General features: G+C 47.5%; 1 long non-coding RNA gene across 1 annotated transcript in view; it reads right to left on the bottom strand.

Moving 5' to 3' along the window:
- LOC109552710 (uncharacterized) overlaps nt 1-23,676 on the bottom strand; it is a 122,228-nt gene that overhangs the window by 45,798 nt on the left and 52,754 nt on the right. The window contains exon 4 of the long non-coding RNA XR_002179626.3: nt 13,645-13,719. This is a non-coding gene — a long non-coding RNA (uncharacterized lncRNA). The remainder of the gene's footprint in view (nt 1-13,644; nt 13,720-23,676) is intronic.

The following is a 23,676-nucleotide window of genomic DNA, read 5'->3' as shown; positions in this document are numbered from 1 at the left end:
TGCGCTAAATAGTTGTTCAATAAACACGTATTAGAGTAAGGTCTGTGTCTTCCCCATACTGTGTGTGAGAGGCCACATGTGGAGCCACCTGCCTCTCTCACATGTCAGCATGGGCTCGTTTAGCAGATTAACTCACAGATAAACCATCTGTTAGAAAAGGATGCCTTTGAGTCTCAGGGACTCCCCAGGTGCTGATGGAATAAGACAAGGGAAGATATATTTTGAAGCCTGGGACAGAGGGGAAGCCGAGTGGGAGAGGTAGATGCTACAGAGAAAGGTGGAAGGGAATGGAGTCAAGGAAAGGGGAAGAAAGTCATTCAAGAAAGTGTGGGAGACTCTGAAGCCAGCCAGTGATGATGGCAACAATAATAATACGATAATGGCCATTGGTGAGGTGCTTCCCAAGGCCTTGGGAGCTAAATCACTTCCCTCTCGCTCTGCAGGGGATGTTTGTGGGGTCACTTTTTACTTTTCAGTCCCCAAAGCCCGGGAAGGGATCACTGGGCCAGTGCCACATGTCCTCAGCCCAGGTTCTGGGCTGTCATGCCGGGAGGGCTGTGTCTTCCAGCAGGAGATTAGTGTGCTGGGTAGAGCAGGAGGAAGCCTCTAGGGAAGGCTGGGGCAGCAGAGTAGTCAGCTATTGCAAAACCAGACAAGTGGGCTGAGCCTGAGTCCCAATCCCTGGGCCAAGTCCTTTCACCGCGGCTCGGAGCCAGCCTGGGGAAATGAGTTCACTTGCTGGCTCCCATCCAGGTCTGATCGGCCTAGGATCAGGGTAGGTTCAGGATACTGCCTGGTTTCCTGCTCTGGGCATTCCTGCCGGCCCCCCATCCCCCAGTTGCCCCCAGCAGGGCCGACTGGCCTACAGGCCTGCAGAGGATCAGGCTCGCCTCCTCCAAGAAGCCTTCTGGGCTCCCTAGAGACAAGGTTTCCCCAACCTTCGGATCTCTGTCCATCTTGTCTTTGTGACCCAGGGTGAGCTGTTTCTGGGCAGGGCCTGACATCCATCCCTTTCCTGGTCTCCACAGCATTTGGCAAGTTGTTTCCTACACAGGGGGGTCCTTAGGGAACCAGCTTTGAGGTCAGATAGACTTGGGTGCAAATCCGGTCTCGGCCTCTAATCAGCTGTGTGACATGGGCCAGAGGCATTCTGTTAGCCTCAGTTTCCTTATCTATAAACTGGTGGTAAATATTTTTTAGGACAGTGTGAGGATTAAATTAAATAACACCTGTGAAGTTCTTCTAGCTCAGTGCCAGACATGTACAGGCTGGCCACCACATCTCAAACAGGTTCTATTAGTTTGTCATGTATGGTAATACAGTATTAATAAATCATTTATCATGTTTTTTTAACATATTTATTGGAGTATAATTAATGGAGTATAATTGCTTTACAATGATTTGTTAGTTTCTGCTTTATAACAAACTGAATCAGCTCTACATATACATATATCCCCATATCCCCTCCCTCTCACGTCTCCCTCCCTCCCACCCTCCCTATCCCACCCCTCTAGGTGGTCACAAACCACCGAGCTGATCTCCCTGTGCTATGCGGCTGCTTCCCACTAAGTATCTATTTACGTTTGGTAGTATATATAAGTCCATGCCACTCTCTCACTTCATCCCATCTTACCCTTCCTCTTCCCCGTGTCCTCAAGTCCATTCTCTACGTCTGCGTCTTTATTCCTGTCCTGCCCCAAAGTTCTTCATGACCTTTTTATTTTTTTTTAGATTCCATATATATGTGTTAGCATATGCTATTTGTTTTTCTCTTTCTGACTTACTTCACTCATTTATCATGCTTTTGCCCACATTTTCAGATGATGCACATCCTGTTGAAAGCCCTCCATCCGTGGTTGTCCACTCACAGTGGTAAGCAGGTGGGTGCCCCAATGCTTGCTACCTGGAGCCCAGATTTCCCTTGGTTGTTTCTCCTCAAGGCCACCTCAGCCTGCACCCCACTTCTAGCAAGGGCTGCCCCCCCCAGATCTGGCTTTTGGTGACTGAGGAGAGTGCCAGAGGCAGGCTATGGACCTGCCCCAGGGAAAAGCCAGTTCAGGGAATCGGCTGTCTTGTAGGGATTGGACACAGCACTCATTAGAGGCCAATGAAACACCTGTAACTTGACATGCTGCCTTGGGACCACAGGAATCAGCATTTGTACCTAATTGCTGTCTGCTTGCTTGCCACACAGAGAGGTTCTCCTGTTTAGGAGAATCAGGAAAGTGGGCAGCCTATTGGGCAGCACCAATCCAACCATCCTATAAATATTTATTGAGCACTTACTATAACCAGGATAATATGCTACAAGGGGTTGCATGGACACAGAGGTCTAAGAGATGGTCCCTGGCCTCAGGGAGCTGAATGCCTGTTTGGGGGGACAGGAGAAGGTGCCCAGAATAGCACAAGGTGAAGTTCGAAGAAGGAAAAGACAACCCAGACCTGAGGAATCTGGGGAGAGCTCCCCAGGGCAGGTGCCCAGGTCTAGCTTAATTCTCCATTCTTAGGTGGAAACATTACATTTGGGGTCATTTGAGAGGATACTGGTGGCGGGGCTGTCACTAATCTGAAAATGAGCTCCTCCTTTGGGCTTCTAGAGCAGGGGGTGGCAAATTTCCTCCATAATGGGCTAGATGTTCAGTACCGTCTTTCCTTCTCCTCTTCCGCCTGCTTTTTTTTTTTTTTTTTTTTGCATTACGCGGGCCTCTCGCTGTTGTGGCCTCTCCCGCTGCGGAGCACAGGCTCTGGACGCGCAGGCTCAGCGGCCATGGCTCACGGGCCCAGCCACTCCGCGGCACGTGGGATCTTCCCGGACCGGGGCACGAACCCGTGTCCCCTGCATCGGCAGGCAGACCCTCAACCACTGTGCCACCAGGGAAGCCCCCTCCTTCCTTTTATAATAACCCTTTTAACATGTAAAAACCATTCTTAGCTCATAGGCCATACAAAAACAGGCCAAAGGCCAGATTTGGCTTGCAGCAGTAATTTGCCAACCACTGTTCTGGAGAATTACCAGGAGCTTGATATCGTTATGAGCAACAAGAGTAATACCTTGGTCCCTGGTTTAGTGTGTAGGCACTACAGTCTGCACTTTCCCTAAATTATATGTAACTCTCACAACAGCCCAGTGAGCTAGGTACTATTATTATTTTGCCTTTTATAGGTGAGGAATTGAGGCTCAGAGAGGTTAAATAACTTCCTCAAGGGCACTCAGTGAAGAGGGGCAGACGCCGGATTTGAATCTAGGTCTCCTTGACTCAAGCACCCACTCTCTTAGCCGTGGTGTCACACAAGCCTCAGCACAGAGGCTGGGGTAGTGCTTTTCCTTCCCATGGCTCCCGGGAATATCCATGTGACTAAGGAATGAAAAAGTACAGGAAAAGTAGTCCAGAATTGAGGAGAAGAAAAGGTTGATAAGGAACCCAATCTGGCTTTCCAATGTTGTTCCTGTACTCCCAGGTCCTTTCACATCTGAAAACCTTCTTGTCCTGCCCCCCACTGCCCTCTCCCCTCAGCTTTGAAGAGGGCTCTTTTCAGGCACTTTTATTAGCTTCTGGGGCACTAATTAAACGAGAGTCTGGATTCATTCATTCATTATACACATGGCTCCACTCCAGCGAAGATCTGATGCATGTAAAAGGTCACATATGATCATTCTTTCCTCAAAAAGAGTGGGGCAAAAATTTACAAGCAGCTCATGCAGCTCAATAACAAAAAAACAAACAACCCAATCCAAAAATGGGCAGAAAAACTAAATAGACATTTCTCCAAAGAAGATATACAGACTGCCAACAAACACATGAAAGATTCCTCAACATCATTAATCATTAGAGAAATGCAAATCAAAACTACAATGAGATATCACCTCACACCAGTCAGAATGGCCATCATCAAAAAATCTAGAAACAATAAATGCTGGAGAGGGTGTGTAGAAAAGGGAACACTCCTGCACTGCTGGTGGGAATGTGAATTGGTACAGCCACTATGGAGAACAGTATGGAGGTTCCTTAAAAAACTATAAATAGAACTACCATATGACCCAGCAATCCCACTACTGGGCATATACCCTAAGAAAACCATAATTCAAAAAGAGTCATGTACCAAAATGTTCATTGCAGCTCTATTTACAATAGCCTGGAGATGGAGACAACCTAAGTGCCCATCATCGGATGAATGGATAAAGAAGATGTGGCACATATATACAATGGAATATTACTCAGCCATAAAAAGAAACAAAATTGAGCTATTTGTAATGAGGTGGATAGACCTAGAGTCTGTCATACAGAGTGAAGTAAGTCAGAAAGAGAAAGACAAATACCGTATGCTAACACATATATGTGGAATTTAAGAAAAAAAAATGTAATGAAGAACCTGGGGATAAGACAGGAATAAAGACACAGACCTACTGGAGAACGGACTTGAGGATATGGGGAGGGGGAAGGGTGAGCTGTGACAAAGCGAGAGAGAGGCATGGACATATATACACTACCAAACGTAAGGTAGATAGCTAGTGGGACGCAGCCGCATAGCACAGGGAGATCAGCTAGGTGCTTTGTGACCGCCTGGAGGGGTGGGATAGGGAGGGTGGGAGGGAGGGAGACGCAAGAGGGAAGAGATATGGGAACATATGTATATGTATAACTGATTCACTTTGTTATAAAGCAGAAACTAACACACCATTGTAAAGCAATTATACCCCAAGAAAGATGTTTAAAAAAAAAATAAAAGAGTGGGGCAAATAGCTACCAGCTCTGAGAACACACTTGACAAAATTTTTATCATTTTCCTTGCCATTGAATAAATTCAGAGAGGAAATTAAAATGCGGAGAAGAAAATAAATTCATTTGTTACCTTCTAGAAAGATTTACTTTGTAATTTTAAAAAAATGTAACAAAGATAAACACACACCCACACAACTGTCAGGCACAGCATGAAAGAAAGGGGTGATTTCTGGACTGTTTTCCCAGGGACAGGACCTGCCTCAGTAGGGACTTGATGGGCTCAGACTGCAGCATGTCAAGAAAACTCCAGAGCGTGTGATGTAATGTTTGCAACTTCTCAGCATAGAATAAGGAATCAAGAAGTGTCGGCTGTCATTAGTATCTCCATTAGCCCACTCAGTCGGCATGAGCTGAATTCGTGAACAGTTGCTGGAATCTTCCTGCTCTGGGAGGGTGACCGCAGCTGACTCCAGAGTCCTGGCTCCAGAGGCAGAAAAGAGAGCAGGGAGGACAGAAACACCACCAAGCTCACACTGGGGGGAAACTCATTTTTGAAAATGAGAAACAGACTAGGAAAGCTGTAATGCATCCACGGCAAGGCTGCTTCTCTGGGGAGTCCGAGGCCCAACAAGCCCATGGTTTGGGGTTACTTGGGGTCCCCCAACTCAGCAGTTCTCACAGAATGTCCTGCAGACCCTCAGGGATCCCTGAGACTCTTTCAGGGGGTCTGAGAGGCCCAGACAGTTTTCATGGTGATACCACGGCTGCACAACACTTGCACTGCTGGTGCAAAAGCAGAGGCGGGTGTGAAGGTGGGCACCTGGGCGTGAACCAGTCATCATCTTCATCAGAAAGAAAAGGAAAAAAAGAAAGAAAATGCCATACAGATGTAGAAAACAATCTTAAGGTTACCAAAGGGGAAATGGGGGTGGAGGGCTAAATTAGGAATTTGGGATTAACACAAAGATAAAAAGAAAGAAAATGCCAGTTACAGTTAGACATGTCCTTGATGAAGCAGTCCAACTATTAATTATATTAAATCTCAGCCCTTGAGGAGGTGTCTTTTTAATATTCTGGGTGATGAAATGGGATGTACGCTGCTGTGTACCCAAGTGAACATCTACAGGACAAACATTTGTGCCGCTTTTTGAGTTGCAAGCTGAACTAGCCACTTTTTTGTGGGACCCTGCTCAGAATGACTGATGTACAAACTCCAGTTCTTTACACTTGTATCTGGAACACAGATTCCTGAAGCTGGCTGAAGTGGATTTTCACTATTGGCCAAACTAGAGCAACAGGAACTGAATTTATTCTCTCACTTTAAACAACTTAAAAAAAAAAAGCCAGACAAAATATGGGAAATAATGGTCTTCAGATACTGGACAACAGACAGTGTAACCAAGCAGGACCCTATGAGGCCTTCCCAGAATAGACCCCCCCCCCATGTCCTTCACCTGCCTCTTGTCTGTAGAAAAACTTTAGCCAAAGAATAAATTTAATCAGAGAATTGAGAAAATGTGGAAAGAAAGGAAAACAGTCAAGCAAGCCAAAATAATAATACTTTAGCCATAAAACAAAGTCAAGGACCTTTAGTTCCTCCTCAAGGACTGTAGATAATATCCTGAGCCACATCCTTTGAGCTGTTTTGCCAAGAAGTTAACTGTCTGCTGTCCAAAAGCACGTAGACCCCAGACCTGTTGGAACCAGAAGGTTGATGATGCTGACTCCCAATTACCTCACCACTAACCAATCAGAAGAAGGTCCACGAGCTGATCACAAACCCCACAACCCCCTTCCTTCACCCTGTCCTTATAAACCTTTCTCTGAAAGCCTTCAGGGAGTTCAGGACTTTTAAGCACTAGCTGCCCGGGACTCCTTGCTTGGCATGTGCAATAAACGCTGCACTGTCCTTCGCCACAACCCGGTGTCAGCAGACTGGCTTTACTGCATGTGGGCAAGCGGACCCCAGTTTGGTTTGGTAACAACAGCTCGGGACAGTGATCCCTGAGAGAAGGGAGTCCCAGCTCACTGTCTGGAGAGCTTCCAGGCCACAGAGCGGCGAGGGCATGCACAGAGCAGCAGTCTCCCCGAATTGAGAAAACAAAGCTGCAGACTCAGAGGGGCCCAGGTGGCTAGGATGTGGAGCACAGAGCACAGGAGAGGAGAGAGCGCTGTGGAGGGTTGTTCTTGAGTCTCTGGTAAGCACTGAGATGGCCCTGAAGGGCTGGGCAGAGGACCTCTGCTCCTGCTAAAAGGATTCAAGGCAGCAGTGACTTTATGTAGATGAGGTTGCGAGGGGCACGGAGAGCGCCCTGAAATGACTCTTTACGTGTTTTTGTTCTTCGCCCCAGCACCTCTAACCTCTCAGCACCCAAATTAACCAACAGGACTGAGGCTCAGGAAAGGGAGGGGCGAGAGCAGAGGGTTCATTGAGGAGGGAGGCCTGCACCTTACACCCCAAAGCTGTGCATCAGCACAGGTATTCTGGAACTCACACTGGCCATCCTCACTTAGAGCCAGAGCGGGTGGATTTACTAGGAAGCTAGTGAGGCTGTAGAGTTCCTCGCTGACAAGTCCTGGGCGTGGTCCCCACTCACACTCCCACATCGTGTTTTTGTCAACTTTATCTTTCTTCAGAGGGGCTCCCAAATTATATAAGTTTCAGGATTCACAAAATCTGGATTCTCCTCTGGTAGAAGGAGGTTTTCCACCTCGATCCCTGTCTTTGGACTGTGTGATGCACTCTTCATGTAACATAAAATGTCCCATTGACAAGCCAGCTCATTGTTATTCATTCGTCTACTTAGCAAAGGTGCCCTGGACCAGCTCTTGGACACAGGGCTGAGCATGACAGCTATGGTCGCTGTCTTCATGGACCATTCAGTCTGACAGCGGAGAAGAGGGTTAGTAATCACCCGTGGTGATGTCACTGATCAGGTGGTGAGTGCAGTGAAGGGGTGTGGGGTGCTGTGAGCAAGGGCAGTGGGGCTCCCAAACTCTTCTGGAGGGTGGAGGTCCGGGGGCCTTCCCTGGAGCAGTGCCAGGCCAGGTGCATGGTGACTGCCGGGAGGGGTGACTTCCAGGCAGAATGGGCGCCGTGCAGCAAGGGCTGCGAGGGGGAGGAGTGCTGCCGGTATGAGGAGCTGAGGAAGGCTAACATGGGTGCCGGGGCATGGGTGGGGGTGGGGCTGGGATGCTCAGCAGGGCTCAGTCCCACAGGCTGCTGCCAGCTGGGGTTAAGGATTTTTACTTCTCAAGTATTTCTTTTCAGAAAGACCCAGGGCTGGGACCCGACTGCCTTGGCAGGGTTTCAGCCCAAATCATAGGCTCTCTGTATGATTCTTTATAATTCTGCTCTCATCAAAGTCAAAACTGCCTGCATCTGGGTGGCCACTCTCTCCAGGCCAAATTACAGACACTGATCTTGGAATGTCCAACGGCAACTCGCCGCTTCCACCACAGCCTCTGCAGGCTCAGCCAGAGCCCGGCCTGAAAGGGGAGCCAGAGCGAGCCAGGGACAGGGACAGGGTGTGGGCAGACGGATGGCGGCTACAGAGGTCACCTGGGTGACCACATCTCAGAGGAAGCCATCCGGGGTCTCACCTTGCCAGGGAATATTGGTACCCAGAGTAAACTGTCCGTAAGCCTCACCCTGCAGTGTTGCCTGTGTGTGAGTATACCCCTGCCACCGGGTCACGACTGTCCTTAAGCCATTTCCTAGGAGCCCACAAAACCTCTGGTCACCCCTTAGAGAGACACAGCCTGTGTCATGCAGTTAGGCTAACACACGGTTCTCTGGGATCAGCTTAGGGAAGGATGGATGTGGGAGGGTGTAGTGGGATCCAGCACTTAGCAGGGACCTGTCCGTTTTGTGCCAGGCACTGTGCTGCTGGGCGTTTGCTGTGTCGTCAATTCAATCCTCACCTGCACCTGGCAGATATTTGTGTCCCAGAATAAACTCGGGACTCTCGGTTTAAGCTTTAGCTTTCATTCATGAGGTGTTGCATTCAGAAATAACAATGGCCCTACATCCAAATATAAATGAAAAGCAATTTAAGTTGTTTCTGTTTTCTCTTGAAAAACATCTAAGGGGATTGTAACAATATATCCAAGAAGCATAACCAAACGTTTAGAATCCTGGGCTCGCACACATCTGCTCCCACCCACCTTGTGAGAGTAGAGTGGATGCTCCAAGGTCTCTCATTGTCCCATCTCAAAACACCCCCAGGCTCTCAGGGAGCGTCTCTCTATCTACTCCCCTTTACCCCTCAAGGTGGATGGTTCTTGGCTTCTCCCAGCAACAATCAATTTAGCATTCTCAGTCCACTCAAGGTCCACTTAATTCGATAGGCACAGCCTCCTACCTCTTTCCAAAGGTCTCCGCCCCAGAGCCACACAATTATGTTTTGTGAAGCCTTTGATGTTTAGAAGGAGGGAGAAGGGGGTCTTGTAACACTGGAATCATCATCTGGCCGGCAGGCCTGTGTACCCCCTGGAGTCTGGCTCCTATGGCCATGTCAGACCTGCAGGCTAAGTGACTGTGGGACGGGAGGGGACAGAGTCTGTCCATCTGGGGAGGGGCGGCAGGTGGCAGCTGGAGCAGCCTTCCCTACAGTCAAAGCATGCCGGCTGGCTGCAGTTTATGGGAGATAAGAGGTCCCACCTCTCTGAGGCCTCTGCTGAGTGAGCCAAGGGGATCAGTCCAGATAAAACAGGACAGAAAAATCCATGTCACTGATTCTTTTTCCACTGAGGATAAGAAGAAACAACCAGAATCCTTCCACAGCTGCCAGATGAGAGAGAGGGGCAGCTGCCTTTGGTGTGTCTCCCGTCCTGCTCTGATTGCCGTGTTTCCCCTCAATATGATGACGCCCTGGTGTCCGTGGTTTATCCCTGGCTGTGGTTCAATTTCTTTCTTTCTTCCACGCCAACCTGCTTACAAACACTCCTTGATCTCACTATCAATGTCTGCACATTAGACTCACCCGAGAAACTTTTACCGAAATGGCCCCCCAGTTGCAAGACCAATTAAATCCAAATGCCTAGGGTATGACTAGAGCATCAGCACTTTTAAAAAGCTCCCCCCCAAAGCTGGTCAGCCGCATGTAAATCAGTGAAGTTAGAACACTCACACCATTCACAAAAATAAACTCAAAATGACTTAAAGACTTAAATATAAGACATGACACCATGAAACTTCTAAAAGAAAACATAGGCAAAACATTCTCTGACATAAATTGTAGCAATGTTTTCTTAGGTTTATCTCCCAAGGCACAAGTAGAAATAAAAGCAAAAATAAACAAATGGGACCTAATCAAACTTATAAGCTTTTTCACAGCAAAGGAAACCATAAATAAAACGAAAAGACTAACTATGGAATGGGAGAAAATATTTGCAAACAATGTGGCCGACAAGGGCTTAATTTCCAAAATATACAAATAGCTCATACAACTCAATAACAAAAAAACCAAACAAACCAATCCAAAAATGGGCAGAAGACCTAAATAGACATTTCTCCAAAGAAGACACACAGATTGCCCAACAGGCACACAAAAAGATGCTCAACATTGCTAATTATGAGAGAAATGCAAATCAAAACTATAGTGAGGTATCACCTCACACCAGTCAGAATGGCCATCATCAACAAGTCTACAAATAACAAATGCTGGAGAGGGTGTGGAGAAAACGGAACCCTCCTACACTGTTGGTGGGAATGTAAATTGGTGCAGCCACTATGGAAAACAGTATGGAGGTTTCTTAAAAGACTAAAATTAGAGTTGCCATATGATCTAGCAATCCCACTCCTGGGCATATATCTGGAGAAAACTATAATTCAAAAAGATATATGTACCCCAATGTTTATAGCAGCACTATTTACAATAGCCAAGATATGGAAGCACCTAAGTGTCCATCCACAGATGAATGGATAAAGAAGATGTGGTACATATATACAATGGAATACTACTCAGCCATAAAAAAGAATGAAATAATGCCATTTGCAGCAATATGGACAGACCTAGAGATTATCATGCTAAGTGAAGTAAGTCGGACAGAGAAAGACAAATGTCATATGATATCACTTATATGTGGAATCTAAAAAAATGATACCAACAAACTCATGATACCAAACGAACTTCATGATACCAAATGAACTCATTTACAAAACAGAAATAGACTTACAGACATAGAAAACAAACTTATGGCTACCAAAGGGGAGAAGGACAGGGGAGGGATAAATTGGGAGTTTGGGATTAGCAGATATATACTACTGTATATATCGATAAAATAGATAAACAACAAGGTCCTACTGTATAGTACAAGGAACTATATTCAATATCTTGTAATAAACTATAATGGAAAAGAATCTGAAAAAGTATATATATATATATATATATATATATATATATATATATATATATATATAAACTGAATCACTTTGCTCTACACCAGAAACTAACACAAAATTGTATATCAGCTATACTGCAATAAAAACAAACAAGCAAACAAATGAACCAGGGTTGAGACCATGAGACCCAGAAGCAGTCAGGACTTGGAGGTTCCTTAGCACTCATCAGGAGCCCAGGCCACTGGGGCACACTCACAAGCTGGGGACCCAGCCCCTGGACATGGGGGGATTGCATCTTGCTCAGCAGAGGGTGCTGGCTGTGGTGTGGGCAGGAGCTGTAGGGTCTTGCAGCTCAGAGAGCAGCACTGAAGTCCAGGCTAATATGGCAGCTTTTCCTTCCCCACCTCCTTGCCCTCAGCATCCCGCTGCCTCCAGAAGGCCTGAGCAGGGAGAAGTGAGAAGAGAGGCCCGAGGGCTGCGTCTCCAGCTTTCCCAAGGAGCATTTCTGCTGCTCTGAGCTGGGTTCCAAACCCAAGGGAGTTTTTGCAAGTTATTAATCCCTATTAAATAGCCAGCCATTAATCTCAATTAACTTGATTGCTTAATTAGGCAGCGCAAAAAAAAGGAGGAAGACTGTCGAAATGAAAATAGCTCATGGCACACAGACAGGCTGCGTGGTCTTTGAGAACCAGCAGGAGTCGGGAGGTCCGAGTTCTGTTTGCCCTTTGGCCAAGACCTGAGGGGAGCAAGAGTTTGCAATGCTAAACCTCATGGACAGGCTGTTCCAGTTACAGGGCATTTGCTATGCAGATGAGCAAATTTCAGAGGATTGGAAAAATAATTTCAAACTTAAAACTGTACTGAATAGTCTATAATTTCTCTTTGCCACAAACTGCATTTCAGACTTGTGCCCTGTCATTACTATCCCATTATAAACATTGATCAGGATCACAGCAGTGTAAATGGGAATAATCGGCACTCAATAAATAGTTATTAAATAAAAATGTTTTCTAAGATCCTGAGCTGGGGTATCAGTGGTTTACTTTGCTGCTTTATATTAGTGCATGTTCACTGTAGCAAGTTTGAAAGATGCAGAAAAAGACAAGGAAGTTGACTTGAGATCACTCTTCTGAACAGCTTGTGTATATATTTCTAGTTCTCTTTTTCTATGTACATATACACAGTTTTCAAAGATAAAATCTCTAATATGAAAGTAAGTGGGATGCGCCTTTGGCTTGGAAGAGCTTTAGGCCTCTGTGGTAGACTGTTAGCCCAGCTCCCCCATACTGTGGGAGGACCCAACCTCCCACTGCTGTGAGTCTGATACTGATGGCTCACAGCTGTGTACTTCTGTGGAGACCTGCCCTTGACCAGATGGGAGCTGCCAACCCTGAAAACGCCTGGGAGGTTATCCAGGGAGGTTATGTCCTTCTCCCAAGGGCAGCCCACAGTCAATGACTGACTGATACTCCGTGTAAAAACCTGGCTCCCTTGCCTCAGGGCAGAAAAACTTTGTGGGGTCACTTATGTTCCAGAGCTGCCCTTGGGATCAGGCTGAGGTTAGGGTTCAACCTCTGTGCTTAGCTTCTTCCCCTGCCTCATCCTACACCATCTTACAAGTTTCTCTGGAGAGCACTTCTACAAGAAGTCTCTTTCAGCTCTAGCCCTCCAGGACCAAAACATGAGTCTAGGGCCTCGCTACTCAAAGTGCGGTCCATGGACCGGCAGCTTCAGCATCACCTGGGATCTTGTTAGGAATGCAGAGTCTCAAGCCTCATGCCAGACGTACTAAGTCTACATTTGCAATTGAACCAGACCCCAGGGGGATTTGTATGCACATTACAGTTTGAGAAGGCTGTCCCAGATTATCCTAGATTATCAGTGTTGGAGAGAAAGAAAGCTCTGAATAGAGCCCAGTGGAGGAAAGTGATTCTTCTGTGGCCTAACTTCCACTGGAGCCTGGGAGGTTGGATAAAGGGAGAATACTGTGTTAGAAGTTCTAAGGATTTGAGCTGCATCCCTGCAGACAGGGAGAGGAATACCTTTTGGAGGAAACTAGAGACAGTGGAAGCACACAAGGAGCTGGCAAAACCGAAGATTTATCCTAGGCAGGGAGGATGAGCGGTTCCTGGATAAGGAGGCCGCGGCATGTCATGCACAGTTTCTAATCCCTCCTCTTCCACCAAAAAGTTCATGGAAAGGCCTGGGGTGAGTCTCCCCGCTCTCTGAGCATCTGTCCTTTCATATATAACAAGGGATCTGGACACGTGATGTCTGAGATGCTCTGCCGATCACAACCTATATGGGTCTAAGAAAAACACAAAAAGTGGCCTCTAGAATTGCAATCACAAGCCTCAGGCAAAGCTGACAGACACATTAATTGAGAGAGGCAGTTGCTAGGATAAGGGGACCCCCAGGGCAAAATTTAGGACCTGTCAATCAGTTCTGTTTCACTGTATCAAAAATTTTTTTTACCGAAGAAGGGAAGGAAGGAAGGAAGGAAGGGATGGAGGGAGGGAGGAAGGAGAAAAGAAAGAAGGCTGAAATCAGAGTGGGTACTCTCCAGGAGGTACTTACAGGGATCTAGGGAAACAATGGAGAGAGCAGCAATTCTTCCAGCTTGTGGAATCAAATGGCATGGACAGAATGGGCCTGAAATCAAAGAAGAGTCAGTGTCAAGTCACATGGCCTCCTGCACAGCAGTGTGCCTCCCAGAGCTTGTGTAAAGCTTGGAGCTCAGTTGCACACCCTGGAGCCACATCTACCTGGTCAAATTCCAAATGGTGAATGAACAGGGCTGTTTCTGGACAAACTTGAACTGGCAAGGCTGTCTTCATACCCTCCTCAGCCATCCTCCTTCCTTTAGAATTATCCTTCTGTGCCTCAGATGCTCAGAGCTGCTTAGCAACCTCCCAAAGTGGTACCTGATCAAGGCTGGCCCCCTACAGACAAGGCCTATGTTCTAGAATTTTCCCAACTTTTAGGTTAGTTTCCTCTCTTGTACCATCCAATCTGGGAGCCACTAGTCACATGTGGCTATTTAAGTTTCAAATTTCAATTCATTAAAATTAAATGAAAGTACATTTCCTCAGTCACACTAGCCACATTTCCAGCACTCAATAGCCATGTGTGGCTAGTGGCCACCATATTGGACAGCACAGATAAAGGACATTTCCAGTGTCACATCAAGTTCTACCAGACAGTGCCGCTGGCCCCTTGCCTCATGACCTTAGCACTCAACTTTAAGATCCCCAGGCCTCCTTACAAAAATTTGGACGTAGGAAGGGTGAGCAGGAAATGGTTTGGGGGACCTTGTGCCCAGAGCTGTTTTAAACCCTTACTTTCAATTCCACTGTTTTGAAAAATTACAACTATTATGGTTAAGATTAGCAATGACCATTACAATGGACTGAATGCTTGTGTCCCCCCAAAATTTCTGTGTTGAAATCCTAACCCTCAGTGTAATTAGGAGGTGGGGCCTTCAGGAGGTGATTAGGTGATGAGGGTGGAGCCCTCATGAATAGGATTAGTGCCCTTATAAAAGAGATCCCAGAGAGTTCTCTCGCCCTCTTTCTGCCATATGAGGATACAATGAGAAGAGGGTCCTCGCCAGAATCCAACCATGCTTGTACTCTGATCTTATGCTCCAGCCTCCAGAACTGTGAGAAATAAACTTCCGTTGTTCATAAGCTACCCCATCTGTGATGCTTTGTGACAGCAGCCCAAGCAGACTAAGACAGCCATACAGCTGCTCTGAAAGCAATTGTGAGGCCATGCTGGGCATTTCATTCAGCATACTGGTGGAAGGTAGGCAACTCAGCTGATGAGGGGGTCAGGGGGCAAGGAGGGGAGGGGTACAGAGATTCTCAGAGCCAAAATGTTCAGAGAACGGCAGATGGTATCTGAAAGCACAATTACTTTTCCCTCTTGATGGATGCCTCATGGGACCCTTAAATATAGATTATTCAAACTAATTGTATTCAATGACACTTGCTCTCAAGTTTCTTGTTCTGATTTTGCTTTAATATGAGTTAAGATCCTTTCTGGTTTCCCACTTTCCTGGAATGTGCTGGGGAGAACACGTGGTACAGCAGAGAGAGGATGAACTTCAGCATGAGACAGCTTGACTTGAATCACCGCTTTGCCATGTGAGCTGTGAGATGGTGGGCAGGCTGTGTCAGCTCTCTGAACTTGCTGCCTCCCCTGAGGGATGAGTGCAGAAATACCTGTCTCACATTGCTGTGGTAAAGACTCAGCGAGGTAACGTCCACGAAATTGCCCGCACAACGTCTGACACGTGCCGGGAACTCAACAAATATTAGCCTCCCTCCTCTTATTCCCCTCCTGCTGAGCTTTTACAGCAACAGTGCTCTGTACTGCAACCCAAAATCAAACTCTTGCATTATTTCCTTCTTCCTCCAAAGGCTTTGAATCCAGTGGCTGGCCATTTCTTCTTTACCCACCAATATTTGGAAAGAGGAGGCATTCATCAGCAGCACCTCTCTTCTCTTTCCTGGCTGTGTCCACTTCTCTGCAAACTACCAACCCTTTATTTTGTGGCTGGGTTTTGTAATTCACAAGTTGGTGTGGGTATTTCTTGGAAATGGCACAGGGGTGATCTTCTCTGGGGGTTTATCAAAACTGCTGAATTCGGACTCTTTTTGCCAAAGCCCCTTCTATAGGATGTGGAGCAGATGGTGGGTTGGCAGACGCTGTCTTAGCAGGAGACAGGCGCCTACAAAACAAGGGCTCTGAGGAATATGTCAGAGAGAGGTGCCCAGGTCCCACAGGAGGGGACACTCAGCATAGACGGATGGGCTGGCTACAACGCAGCCCTCCCTGTCCCACCAGGTAAGGCTGCAGCTGCTCCACACACGATGGAACCCTTGTAATCAATCAAGGTGTCAATCCAGATGGCCTGTGACGGAGGGATGGGGGCCACAGGTGGGCAGGTGGGTAACGGAGCTCTGGCAGCCCTCTTCTGTGCATGGTTAATGCATGAGGTGATATTCAATCACCTCCAGTGCAGCAGGTGGGAGCAGGAGAGCAGCTAACTATGCAGAAAATTACCAGCCTAGAGACCACTGGAGTCAGGCTGTAGCTGTAACAGTGGTCCCACACTGGTCCCTAGTACGCTGTTTCCAGAGGTGGCTGAGGAGGACTTCCTGTGGACTGGATTAAGTAAGCCCACCTCTTTCCCTCAAGGAGAGAGAGAGAGACGGCACAAGGGCTTCTGTCTTTTGCCCTGAGTGATGGCGCGGGGGGATCACTTTCAATCCTGGACAACTTTGGAAAAGGCTGGCATGTGGGAGGGAAGTCAGCACAAGGAGCAGGGCCAGGCCAAGAACAGGACTGACAGGGGCACTGTTTTTGGCCAAGACTGGGGACCAGAACCCAGGGAGGGGGGAGAGGCAGCAGCCACAGTGGGGAGAAGTGCATTTCACCGAGAAGTAACTATGCTGACAAGAGCTGGTGGCCGTGCCTGCCTTTGAACAGGATGGCTGCCTTGGCCCTTGCATGGAGGCTGTCCATCCACCCATCCTGATCCGCAAGGGGCCCAGCTGATGCCTCCCCTCTGCCCTGAGCCCTCAACACAGGGGAGCAGGTCTGTGCTCTCAGGGCAGGTGGCAGCTCTCAGCCAGAGAGCCCATATTCTCAGGGTTCTTTCTGATTTATTCTCTGAGGTCAGAGCTAGGAGTGGTTGACAGACAGGGAGGGAACATTCTTCAAGGGCAGGAAACAGGGTGGGCAAAATTTCAGTGGCGAGGAAATGAATCATCTAAGTGTGGAGTCGCGTGCCATTTAGCGAGGCCTGGGCACGTCGACCAGATCAAAGTTCCTGTGTCTCAAACAAATTCCTTGTTACCACCCTCCCCGCAGGTCTCCTCCACCCCTCAGTCCTCCTGGCTTGAGAATGAACAAAGGGAACTCCCTCCTTTTAACCTTTTAGTAACTCCAGCCAAACCCTTTAAAGCCATCCTCTCCTCCTCTCAAGCCCCACATTCACGCCCTCAGAGCCTTGTTTCTCCTCCTTCAGGAATCCCACCATCTAATCTAAACCACCATCCGTTGTTCCCCAGCTGGTCTCCCTGCCTCCTGCGTGACCCCTTCCAATCCATCCTCCAAACTGCATCCCAAGTGATCTTCCAGAACATCTCTCCCCTTTTAAACCACCCCCCACCCCATGGTTCTCTACACTCTACAGGATAAAGCAAAAGCTTCTTTATCTGGCTTATAATGCCTTTTGTGATATTACCCCTTCTTAGTTTTCACATTCCTCTCACATCACTCCCCTCCCCCACTGCTGGCCCCCCCACACACACACCATCTAGCCCTTTATTTATTCATTTTATTAGTAACATTCATCAAATATGTATCGAGTGCTTACTACGTGCCAACCCCTGTTCTAGGTACTGGGAATACAGCAATGAACCAAACACATGATCTGCCCTCAGAGTGCTTACATTCTTTAGCAGGAGCGGGGGAAGCAGGACAAAAATCCGTAAATGGGCAAATACACACTATGTCAGATGATGATAAGGGCTAAGGAGAAGACAGAGCAGAGGAGGAAGATGGTTGGTAGAGGTTTCTAGTGCTCACCTATGCCCAATGCTCACCTATTCCAGGCTACGGCCCAGCAGGTTCACCCTCCCTCAGCACCCCCTGAAGTTAGATGGGGCTAACAGACTTGGGGTTGCCAAGGGGGAGGGGTTTGGGGAGGGATGGACTGGGAGGTTGGGGTTAGCAGCTGTAAGCTATTGTAAATGGAATGGATAAACAACAAGGTCCTCCTGTAGAGCACAGAGAACTATATTCAGTATCCTATGACTCCCCATAATGGAAAAGAATATAAAAGAAGAGTATATAGACGTATAACTGAATCACCTTGCTGTACAGAAGAAATTAACACAACATTGTAAATTAACTGTACTTCAATTTAAAAAAAAAGAAAGAAAAGGTTAGATGAGGCTACATGACTAGTTCTGATCAATGGGCTGTGAGCCTTAGTGACGTGGGCGTCAGTCTGGGGCTGAAGCATGTGTTGGGGTGAGGTCTTCCAGGGCTCACCTCCCCTGCAGCAGCCACCAAGGAGCCTATGTGTTCCAGTGGCTACAAGATGGCAGAGTTGCCACTTGGAGGACATTTGTGCTGCTAAGTTGGCCAGACCTGCAGTGGATCTTGGGGCAGAGATGATCAGGATCTGAGGTGGTGTCAGTGAGGATGGAGGGGTTAGGGGGCACGATCAGAAAGTTTAGGAAGTGGACCCCCAGCGTGTAGAATGAATTTAGGAGCTAAGAGTGAGAGAGGAGTCTGGGATGAGTCCCTGAAAGGGGGCCTGGGGGCCCGAGGGAGAGAAGATGAATTCAATATGGAGCATGTGGAATGTGAGGGGTTGTTTATGGCACCATATCATAGGTATTTGGATCTAGGGGTCGAGCACCCAGAAGAGTGGTCTGGTTGTACAGATGAGGGAATCCTTGAGAAGCAGATGGTACGTGAAGCAGTGGGAGTGTCCGAGATCACCCAGGGAGAGGGGCAGAGGGGGGAGGTAATGGGCAGAGGATCTCCTAGCATTAAAAGGGATTGGTAAGAGTCAAGGTCAGGGAGACTGAGAAAGAGTTGCCAGAGAGCTACACAAAGAGCAGGAAAGAACCATTTAGGACAGGCTTCTCAGACCTCAACGGACACACAAATCACCTGAGGGTTTCGCAAAAAGGCAGACCTGGCTGAGTAAGTCTGGGATGGAGCATAAGACTGCATTTCCATAAGGCTCCCAGGCAGGGCTAATGCTACTGGTCTGCAGACGGTGTTTTGAGAAGCAAGGGTGTAGGCGAACTCAAGGAAGAGACTTTTCAGAAGGACAAAGTGGTTGGTCATGGGATGTTTCTCTCCAATGATTGTTTGTCTCATGTAGGAGCAGAGAGTGAGGAGGACTGAGCCATCCTGGATGGAAGAATTCTGGGACAGGAAGTCCCTTCTCACAGTAACTAGGTCTACCTGGACCAGGTGATGCCATGGGTTCTGGGCTCCATCCTATGGATTTTGAAAGGCATGTTTTCTTCAGGTGGCCTTCCGGTGAGGTGTACACATCCACAGGGCCCTCAAGGAGAGCAGGAGTGTCCCCTCCACCGCTGGAGCAGGGCCAGGGCTGTCTGAGATGACCTCTAATAGATGCAGCTGGACGGCCATTCTCCAGCCCTTCCCTGACCCATTGATGAATCTGCACAGATGTTTCACACCGCACCTCTGCATAATGCAGTCACACCGACACCTGGCTCAGGGGCTTCCTCAGCTCTTGTAAAGAGCAGCTGGGGCACTTTGGAAGCTGGGGCACTTCTCTTACAGGACAACCCCACTTCTGAGAAAGACCCAGGATAGCCAGGTTGGACGGGGAACCCCCATTCCCCAAACTTCTCTGGCTCTCTCCAAGTGCACATCCCTCAGTAAGTCAGTTAGTGCTCTCCACAACTTTAGCCCTTAGGCTTACCTCCCACTATGTCTTCCCCAGTACCCTTTTCCATTCCCTCGGCTCCCCTTTCCTCCAGCCATGACAATCTACTCCGTCTCCCGAGAAGCCACCTTGAAATCTTGTGCGTCCTTTCTCCACTCCCCTCTCTGTCAACATTTCAAGGCCTGCCTCAAATTCTATCTCCTCAGGAAGTCTTCTCAGATTTCCCCATTAGGGTGAATCTCCCCGCCACCATTAGCCCTTCTGTTTTAGCATTTCTCAGAGGCTGCTTTTGTTAGTTGGCTGATTACATGTGTGTGTTTGCCCACCAGTTTTTGAACTTCTGGAGGTTGAAGACGCTGCCATATTCATCTCTGTCTCTGGGGCTGTTGCATATGGTTGCACAGGTTGGACACTGCACAAGAGCATCCAGCTTGGGTGGGGAGCAGGGGGTGGGGTATGGGGAGGGGGTTGTGGGATCTGATTTAGCCTGAGCTTTGCTCACCAAGCTGTGCTCCCTGGCAACGGCCTGCGTTGGCCCAAAGGAAGAGATGACTTTTTCTATTTCACACAAAGATGCTGTATAGGAGAGAAGGAGCCTAGTCTGTGCCCCTCTCAGCATTTTGCTTTGCAGGTGACACAGCCCAGTTCTTTACCATAAGTGCTGAATAGCAATTCAAGGCTATCGATGAACAGAGCTGATCATGCCCTCTTTTCTAGCTCTGCCTCTGCGGGCCCCTTGAGTGATTCACTTTGTTAATCTGAAGACACTGCATACTTCTCTGAAAGGATTTAAGAAAACTGTCCCACATCATGACCCCTTTCTGGAAAGGTCTCAGCCCCTCCCTCCTGAATAGCAGTCTGCCTCTCCCCTTCCTCAGGTGGGTCTCAGAGCCCCACCACATACCTGGGTGACTAGTGGAAGATTTTACTACCAGAATCATGTGAGGACTGGGGCTAGCTGAAAAAATGACTGTGCATTTCTTTCCCCCAGAGTGAAAATTGTCCATTTTCCCATTTCCACCCAATCCAGTCCTTGGCGTCATCACATCCATCCACTCTTTGCCCAGCCCGCAGGAGGGGAGATTGTTAACAGGAAATTCCTTTCAGGGATGTCCAGAGGCCACTTGCACCTCCACATAGGAAAGCCGAGGGAGCAAGAGCCAGCCTGGCTGTGCTTGGGGGCAGGAGAGAATGAGGAAGGTGGGTGAAGACAATAAGGCAGGTTGGCCTGTCATGGCCCGAGGCCCAGCTGCTTCTGAGGCCAAGAATCACTTAGGGGAGCTATTCCTGAAAAGAGCTAAGGGAGGGAGACACAAGAGGGAAGAGATATGGGAACATAGGTATATGTATAGCTGATTCACTTTGTTATAAAACAGAAACTAACACACCATTGTAAAGCAATTATACTCCAATAAAGATGTAAAAAAAAAAAAAAGAGCTGAGACTGGTTAGGGAGGTCTTGACCTTCCAGACTCCTAACCTTCTGCCTTTATCTTTGCGGCCCCTTCACTTTCCAGGCCCCGCATCTCTGCATGTCTTGGCTGGTCACCTTCCTTCTAAAAGTCTCTAGTCTTCTGGCTTCTGCAACGTGCCACCCCTGGTCTCTCTGGATCCCTTCCCTCCCAGGCCTCCTTTGTGCTTTCCCCTCCCGCTGCCCACCCTTGATCGCTGGTGGACCTCTAGCCTCACACAGCAGGCCTCCCTGGCTAGCCAACAGTGCAGCGGGGAGCCTCACAGCTCTTCTCTGCTTTGACAAATGTTTGCATGCACACACATAAGTGGCTTCTAAAAATCAAAATGGTTTCCTGCTATGTGTACTGGCTGTGTTTTTTTTTTTTTTTTTTTTTTACCATCTTTATTGGAGTATAATTGCTTTACAATGGTATGTTAGTTTCAGCTTCACAACAAAATTAATCAGTTATATATATACATATATTCCCATATCTCTTCCCGCTTGCGTCTCCCTCCCTCCCACCCTCCCTATCCCACCCCTCCAGGCGGTCACAAAGCACCGAGCTGATCTCCCTGTGCTATGCGGCTGCTTCCCACTAGCTATCTACCTTACGTTTGGTAGTGTATATATGTCCATGCCTCTTTATCGCTTTGTCACCGTTTACCCTTCCCCCTCCCCATAGTCTCAAGACTGGCTGTGTTCTTGATTTCACTTGATAGCACCATCATCCCCCTGTAGCAGAGGCAGAAGTCTAGAATCATCTTTGACGCTTCCTATTTCTCATGCTTTCCAATTTAACCTTCTAAATCATTCTGGAATTGCCCTTCTTGTCTATCTGGACTATCTCTGTCCACTCATCACCTCTTACCTGGACGATTATAATCATTTTCTAATTGGTCTTCCTATCTCTAGGTTGGTCTCTTTTAGATTAATCCTTTATACCATTAAGAAAAAAGATTTTGTTTTTGAGATAAAAGTCATATAATGTAAAACCCACCATTTAAACTATTTTAAAGTGTGCAATTCAGTGGGGTTTTTTTTTAATAGATCTTTATTGGAGTATAATTGCTTCACAATACTGTGTTAGTTTCAACAGAGTGAATCAGCCATATCCATACCTATATCCCCATACCCCCTCCCTCCTGCGTCTCCCTCTCACCCCCACCATCCCACCTCTCTAGGTCATCGCAAAGCACCGAGCTGGTCTCCCTGTGCTATGAGGCTGCTTCCCACTAGCTATCTATTTAACATTCGGTAGTGTATATATGTCGTTGCTACTCTTACTTCGCCCCAGTTTCCCCCTCCCCACCCCCGTGTCCTCAAGTCCATTCTCTATGTCTACGCCCTGCCACTAGGTCACTACATTCATCAGTACAATTTTTTTTTTAGATTCCATAGTGGTTTTTCTAATACATTTACAATGTTGTACAATCATCATCACTATCAAATTCCAGAATATTATACCACTGGTTTTTGAACTCCAAGCCTTAGTCTATTACTGGGGCGCTGTGAAGTCAATTTAGTAATTTTAAAAAATGAAGTCACCATAGAAGAGAATAGATCACAGAGCATTGCAAAGGTGAAAAGGTAACTACTGTTTCATGAAACTTTTGTTTCAGTTAGATGTTTTTGTATGTTCCAATGTGTGCACAAGAAACTGAAATGAATTTCTAACTGTGAGTCATGATTTAAAAATGGTGGGGGGGGGGAGTGGGAAAACCACCATGAGTCTACACTGCCTACCTAGAGCGATTGTAAATCATAAATCTGAGTATGTCACCCCCCTATCTAATGCTTGCCATTGGCTCCCTAGCTAAATCAGTTATTAAGAAATGTTTCTTAAGAGTCTACTATGTGCTAGTCACTGTTCTAGGTGCTGGGATACAGCAATAAACAGGGCAGACAAAAACACCTGCCCTGGTCCAGTTTAGAGTCCAGATGGGGGAAACATAATAAATAATAAACTCATACAGTGTGTTAAAAGGTGATAAGTGTTCTGAAAGAAAAAAATTGAACAGGGTAAGGGGGTTTAGACTGTGGAATGAGGGAAGGAAGCTAATGCAGTTTGGAAAAGGATGGTCAGGGCTGGCTTCACCAAGAAGTAACATTTCAACAAGACTCAAAGAAGGTGAAGGAGTGAGCCATGTAGATACCTGGGAAAACAGCATTTAGGATAGAAGGAAGAGGCAGTGCAAAGATCCTGGGGCAGAAGCTGCCTGGCTTGTTTGAGGGCTAGGGAGGAGGCTGTGAGAGTATGCAGGGGTATTGCAAGGAGATAAGGTCAGAGAGGCAGTTGGAAGCCAGGCCTTGCTTGGCCTATGGGCCATTGTAAGGGCTCCAGCTTTTACTGTGGGGGAAATGGAGCCATTGCAGAGTTCTGAATAGAGGAGTGACATGCTGTAGGCTACATTTTAAAAAGACCATCTACAGGATTCAAACTGCTTAGGTTGAAGTTTGAAGTCCTTTCTATTTTGGTCCTGACTATAGATCCAGACTATTTCTGGCCAAATCCATCAGCAATGCCAAAAAGCTCTCATTTTCTCCATGTACCATGATGCTTCCCACCCCTGGGACTTTGCCTCTGCTGTCCCCTCTGCCCAGAAGGGCCCTCCCCTTTGGCCTGGCTCACCTCTCCTCATCCTTCTGCTCTCAGCTCAGATGCTCCCCCCTGTCACAGCTCCGCCCTTTGTCTGGGTGTTGTACC

The sequence above is a fragment of the Tursiops truncatus genome, chromosome 2 (genome assembly GCF_011762595.2).
Source record: "Tursiops truncatus isolate mTurTru1 chromosome 2, mTurTru1.mat.Y, whole genome shotgun sequence".
Classification (NCBI taxonomy): Eukaryota; Metazoa; Chordata; class Mammalia; order Artiodactyla; family Delphinidae; genus Tursiops; species Tursiops truncatus.
Note: the sequence above shows the minus strand (reverse complement) of the source record. Positions and strands in the feature narration are given on the sequence as shown.